The sequence below is a fragment of the Spea bombifrons genome, chromosome 1 (genome assembly GCF_027358695.1).
Source record: "Spea bombifrons isolate aSpeBom1 chromosome 1, aSpeBom1.2.pri, whole genome shotgun sequence".
Classification (NCBI taxonomy): Eukaryota; Metazoa; Chordata; class Amphibia; order Anura; family Pelobatidae; genus Spea; species Spea bombifrons.
In genome coordinates this window covers 165094389-165100413 of record NC_071087.1, presented here as the reverse complement: position 1 = coordinate 165100413, position 6025 = coordinate 165094389, and the positions used below count along the sequence as shown (strand labels likewise).

At 61.8% G+C, this 6025-nt stretch overlaps 1 protein-coding gene across 1 annotated transcript in view; it reads right to left on the bottom strand.

The window, feature by feature from the left end:
• TLN1 (talin 1) overlaps window positions 1–5377 on the bottom strand; it is a 51217-nt gene extending 45840 nt beyond the window's left edge. The window contains exon 1 of the mRNA XM_053448837.1: window positions 5299–5377. The gene's annotated coding sequence lies outside the window, so the exon portion shown is untranslated. The remainder of the gene's footprint in view (window positions 1–5298) is intronic.
• Window positions 5378–6025: the final 648 nt, after the last annotated feature.

Sequence of the window (6025 nt, the reverse complement as noted above, 5' to 3'; positions counted from 1 at the left end):
CAGGCGATAGCCGCCGCCCCACAGGGGAGAGGATCAAGCGTCCCAGGCGATAGCCGCTGCCCCACAGGGGAGGGATCCAGCACCCAGGCGATAGCCGCTGCCCCACAGGGGAGAGGATCAAGCGCCCAGGCGATAGCCGCCGCCCCACAGGGGAGAGGATCAAGCGTCCCAGGCGATAGCCGCCACCCCACAGGGGAGAGGATCCAGCGCCCAGGCGATAGCCGCTGCCCCACAGGGGAGAGGATCCAGCGCCCAGGCGATAGCCGCTGCCCCACAGGGGAGGGATCCAGCTCCCCGGCGATAGCCGCTGCCCCACAGGGGAGAGGATCCAGCGCCCAGGCGATAGCCGCTGCCCCACAGGGGAGGGATCCAGCGCCCAGGTGAAACCCGATGCCCCACAGGGGAGATGATCCAGCGCCCAGGCGATAGCCGCTGCCCCACAGGGGAGATGATCCAGCGCCCAGGCGATAGCCGCTGCCCCACAGGGGAGAGGATCCAGCGCACAGGCGATAGCCGCTGCCCCACAGGGGAGAGGATCCAGCGCCCAGGCGATAGCGACTGCCCCACAGGGGAGAGGATCCAGCGCCCAGGCGATAGCCGCTGCCCCACAGGGGAGTGGATCAAGCGTCCCAGGCGATAGCCGCCGCCCCACAGGGGAGGGATCCAGCGCCCAGGCGATACCCGATGCCCCACAGGGGAGGGATCCAGCGCCCAGGTGACACCCGATGCCCCACAGGAGAGATGATCCAGCACCCAGGTGATACCCGATGCCCCACAGGGGAGAGGATCCAACGCCCAGGTGGCACCCGATGCCCCACAGGGGAGATTCACACTCTGTGTCTGTCACGTATTCAGCCTGTAAACCTATTTTTGTTTTTATGATCTCGCTCTTTCCAAACCAGTCAGACATGCGTGTAGAAAGCATGTCCCTAAGGCATGCATACCTCCAGAACACGCCTAGCTAATCCAAACACACCTGGACTGGGTCACTGTGCTGGGACACCCCGAGGGCCCGCTAAATGAGCCAGGGAGCCACGCAGGAGGTGGCAGCGCATGTGATTACAAGGGCCCCCCGTATATGTACACTGCATATCCCAGTACACAGCGTGGACAGCCCCCACACCCAGCCTGTGTGCCCCATTGGCCCTCCCAGTACACAGCGTGGACAGGCCCCACACCCAGCCTCTGTACCCCACCGGCCCTCCCAGTACACAGCGTGGACGGCCCTCCCAGTACACAGCGTGGACAGCCCTCACACACCCAGCCTCTGTACCCCACCGGCCCTCCCAGTACACAGCGTGTACAGCCCTCACACACCCAGCCTCTGTACCCCACCGGCCCTCCCAGTACACAGGGTGGACAGCCCTCACACCCAGCCTCTGTACCCCACCAGCAATCCCAGTACACAGTGTGGACACAGCCCTCACACCCAGCCTCTGTACCCCACCGGCCCTCCCAGTACACAGCGTGGACAGCCCTCACACACCCAGCCTCTGTACCCCACCGGCCCTCCCAGTACACAGCGTGGACAGCCCTCACACCCAGCCTCTGTACCCCACCAGCAATCCCAGTACACAGCGTGGACAGCCCTCACACTCAGCCTCTGTACCCCACCGGCCCTCCCAGTACACAGCGTGGACAGCCCTCACACCCAGCCTCTGTACCCCACCGGCCCTCCCGGTACACAGCGTGGACAGCCCTCACACCCAGCCTCTGTACCCCACCGGCCCTCCCCGTAAACAGCGTGGACAGCCCCTAAAAAAAAAAAAAAAAAAAAAAAAACAACCCGCAAATACAGCTCTACAGACTATTACAGACATGAAGCCTCAATATGGCAGGAAAGGGTTAAACAGAGAGGATGTCAGTAACGCTGAGTAACAGGAAGTGAGTGAGGGGTGTGAGCATGAGAGTGTGAGTGTCGCAACGAGAAGTAACCCCACTGCGAAGCACAAACCATTATAACCCCGGGGGCCGGCAGGGGCCCTCCCGCAGGCGGTCACCCAGGGGCCCCACCACAGGCTGTCACCCAGGGGCCGACAGGGGGCCTCCCGCAGGCTGTCACCCAGGGGCCGAGCAACGCAGTATGTGCCCTGCTAAGCAACATCGGGTGTTAGCCAGGAGTAATAGAGTAGTATATTGAGTAATACGGAGCATACTGAGTAATGCCAAGTGTAAAGCCAAGCGCCGGCCGGGAGTGACGCCGAGCGCCGCCCGGGAGTAACGGGGAGTCACGCCGAGCGCCGGCCGGGAGTAACGGGGAGTGACGCCGAGCGCCGGCCGGGAGTAACGGGGAGGGACGCCGAGCGCCGGCCGGGAGTAACGGGGAGGGACGCCGAGCGCCGGCCGGGAGTAACGGGGAGGGACGCCGAGCGCCGGCCGGGAGTAACGGGGAGGGACGCCGAGCGGGAGTAACGGGGAGGGACGCCGAGCGCCGGCCGAGAGTAACGGGGAGCGACGCCGAGCGCCGGCCGGGAGTAACGAGGAGCGAAGCCAAGGGCCGGCCGGGAGTAACGCGGAGCGACGCCAAGCTCCGGCCGGGAGTAACGCGGAGCGACGCCAAGCTCCGGCCGGGAGTAACGCGGAGCGACGCCAAGCTCCGGCCGGGAGTAACGCGGAGCGACGCCAAGCTCCGGCCGGGAGTAACGCGGAGCGACGCCAAGCTCCGGCCGGGAGTAACGCGGAGCGACGCCAAGCTCCGGCCGGGAGTAACGCGGAGCGACGCCAAGCTCCGGCCGGGAGTAACGCGGAGCGACGCCAAGCTCCGGCCGGGAGTAACGCGGAGCGACGCCAAGCTCCGGCCGGGAGTAACGCGGAGCGACGCCAAGCTCCGGCCGGGAGTAACGCGGAGCGACGCCAAGCTCCGGCCGGGAGTAACGCGGAGCGACGCCAAGCTCCGGCCGGGAGTAACGCGGAGCGACGCCAAGCTCCGGCCGGGAGTAACGCGGAGCGACGCCAAGCTCCGGCCGGGAGTAACGGGGAGGGACGCCAAGCGCCGGCCGAGAGTAACGGGGAGGGACGCCAAGCGCCGGCCGAGAGTAACGGGGAGGGACGCCAATCGCCGGCCGAGAGTAACGGGGAGGGACGCCAAGCGCCGGCCGAGAGTAACGGGGAGGGACGCCAAGCGCCGGCCGAGAGTAACGGGGAGGGACGCCAAGCGCCGGCCGGGAGTAACGGAGAGGGACGCCAAGCGCCGGCCGGGAGTAACGGGGAGGGACGCCAAGCGCCGGCCGGGAGTAACGGGGAGGGACGCCAAGCGCCGGCCGGGAGTAACGGGGAGGGACGCCAAGCGCCGGCCGGGACGCCAAGCGCCGGCCGGGAGTAACGGGGAGGGACGCCAAGCGCCGGCCGGGAGTAACGGGGAGGGACGCCAAGCGCCGGCCGGGAGTAACGGGGAGGGACGCCAAGCGCCGGCCGGGAGTAACGGCGAGCGAAGCCAAGCGCCGGCCGGGAGTAACGGGGAGCGAAGCCAAGCGCCGGCCGGGAGTAACGGGGAGCGAAGCCAAGCGCCGGCCGGGAGTAACGGGGAGCGACGTCAAGCGCCGGCCGGGAGTAACGGGGAGCGACGTCAAGCGCCGGCCGGGAGTAACGGGGAGCGACGTCAAGCGCCGGCCGGGAGTAACGCGGAGCGAAGCCAAGCGCCGGCCGGGAGTAACGCGGAGCGAAGCCATGCGCCGGCCGGGAGTAACGCGGAGCGACGTCAAGCGCCGGCCGGGAGTAACGCGGAGCGACGTCAAGCGCCGGCCGGGAGTAACGCGGAGCGACGTCAAGCGCCGGCCGGGAGTAACGCGGAGCGACGTCAAGCGCCGGCGGAGAGTAACGGGGAGGGACGCCAAGCACCGGCCGGGAGTAACGGGGAGGGACGCCAAGCGCCGGCCGAGAGTAACGGGGAGGGACGCCAAGCGCCGGTCGGGATTAACGGGGAGGGACGCCAAGCGCTGGCCAAGAGTAACGGAGAGTGACGCCAAGAGTAAAGGGGAGCAATGCCAAGCGCCGGTCAAGAGTAAAGGGGAGCGATGCCAAGCACCGGTCAAGAGTAACGGGGAGCAATGCCAAGGGCCGGCCAAGAGTAACGCCAAGCGCCAGCCAAGAGTAACGCCAAGCGCCAGCCAAGAGTAACGCCAAGCGCCAGCCAAGAGTAACGCCAAGCGCCAGCCAAGAGTAAGGGGGAGCGTCGACCAGGAGTAATACGAAGCATCATCCTGAGTAATGTCAGGTATCTTCCAGGAGTCATACAGATCATACTCAGTGGCACAGAGGCCAGACACATTTCACTAGAGATTCCATCTGAAGAAGAGACCTCTGAGGCCCAACAAACGCTAACCCCTTCTCCCGCAGTATAAATAAGTACCACACGTAAACAGATAACGCAACGTACAAGGACGTAACGGACAAGAACACGGAACACGCTAGAATACCCCGTGTGCCAATTTCTCATACCGAGCAAGTATATCATCTGTGTACAACGCTGTGGAGTATGACGGTGATATATAAATAACACATTGTACAGCGCTGCGGAGTATGACGGCGATATATAAATAATTATAACACACGTTATACAGCGATGCGGAGTATGACACCGATATATAAATAATAATAATAACACATTGTACAGCGCTGCGGAGTATGACACCGATATATAAATAATAATAATAACACATTGTACAGCGCTGCGGAGTATGACGGCGATATATAAATAATAATAACACATTGTACAGCGCTGCGGAGTATGACACCGATATATAAATGATAATAACACATTGTACAACGCTGCGGAGTATGACGGCGATATATAAATAATAACAACAACACACATTGTACAGCGCTGCAGAGTATGACCGCGATATATAAATAATAATAATAACACACATTGTACAGCGCTACGGAGTATGACCGCGATATATAAGTAATAATAATAACACACATTGTACAGCGCTGCGGAGTATGATAGCGATATATAAATAATAACACACATTGTACAGCGCTACGGAGTATGACCGCGATATATAAATAATAATAATAACACACATTGTACAGCGCTGCGGAGTATGATAGCGATAGATAATAATCCGTGATACAGTTCTGCGTACGGCGCACGACACACACGGGGCCCCGCGTACGGCACACACCAGGGTAGAGCGCAGGGTGCGTGCAGGGACCGTTTTAGACACACAAAATGTGCTGAAAAGTTGCCTGAAGTACCCATAAAGTTGCGGGCCCCGCGCAGCACAGCTCTGCGCACAAGTGTCGTCATTATACACCCGCACAGAACACCCAAGCCCCGGCCCCGGCCCCGCTCACCCTCTGTCCGCTCCGTGGTCAACCTCTCCGCCGACTGCCGACCCCGCCCGGAGCCGCTCTAGCCCAACTCTGTCAACTCTATGCTGCGTGCCGGCCGCTAGGGGCCGCTCTATCCCTTCTCCCCTCTATACTACGTACCGGCCGCCAGGAGCCGCTCTATCAAATCTCTATGCTTCGTGCCGACCGCCAGGGGCCGCTCTATCCCTTCTCTACTCTATGCCACGCACCGGCCGCAAGGTGCCGCTCTATCCCTTCTCTATGCTACGTGCCGGCCGCAAGGGGCCGCTCTATACCTTCTCCAGTCTATGCTACGTGAAGGCAGCTAGGGGCCGCGCTATCCTTTCTCCACTCTATGCTACGTGCCAGCCGCCAGGTGTTCATTAACCCTTCTGGGTCCGTAATGGATATGTTTTGGTGTTAGAGTTTGCATCAGATGCCCGGTGAAAGGGCAGAATCTCAGTGTTTTTACCACAGTCTCGGGGTGAACGGACAGATTCTCATGGTTTTTACCCCAGTCTTGGGGTGAACGGGCAGATTCTCTGGGTTTTACCCCGGTCTCAGGGTGAATGTGCAGAACGACTCCGACTCCGTGGCTCCGTACGTACAGCGCCTTACGGGGTCCGACTCCGCGACTCCATTTGTTTACAAGATGAAGAGACGCATTGGAGCGTCTACACCGTGAGCGGGCATCACCAACGATTAACACCGTATCCTGCCCACAGAAAAT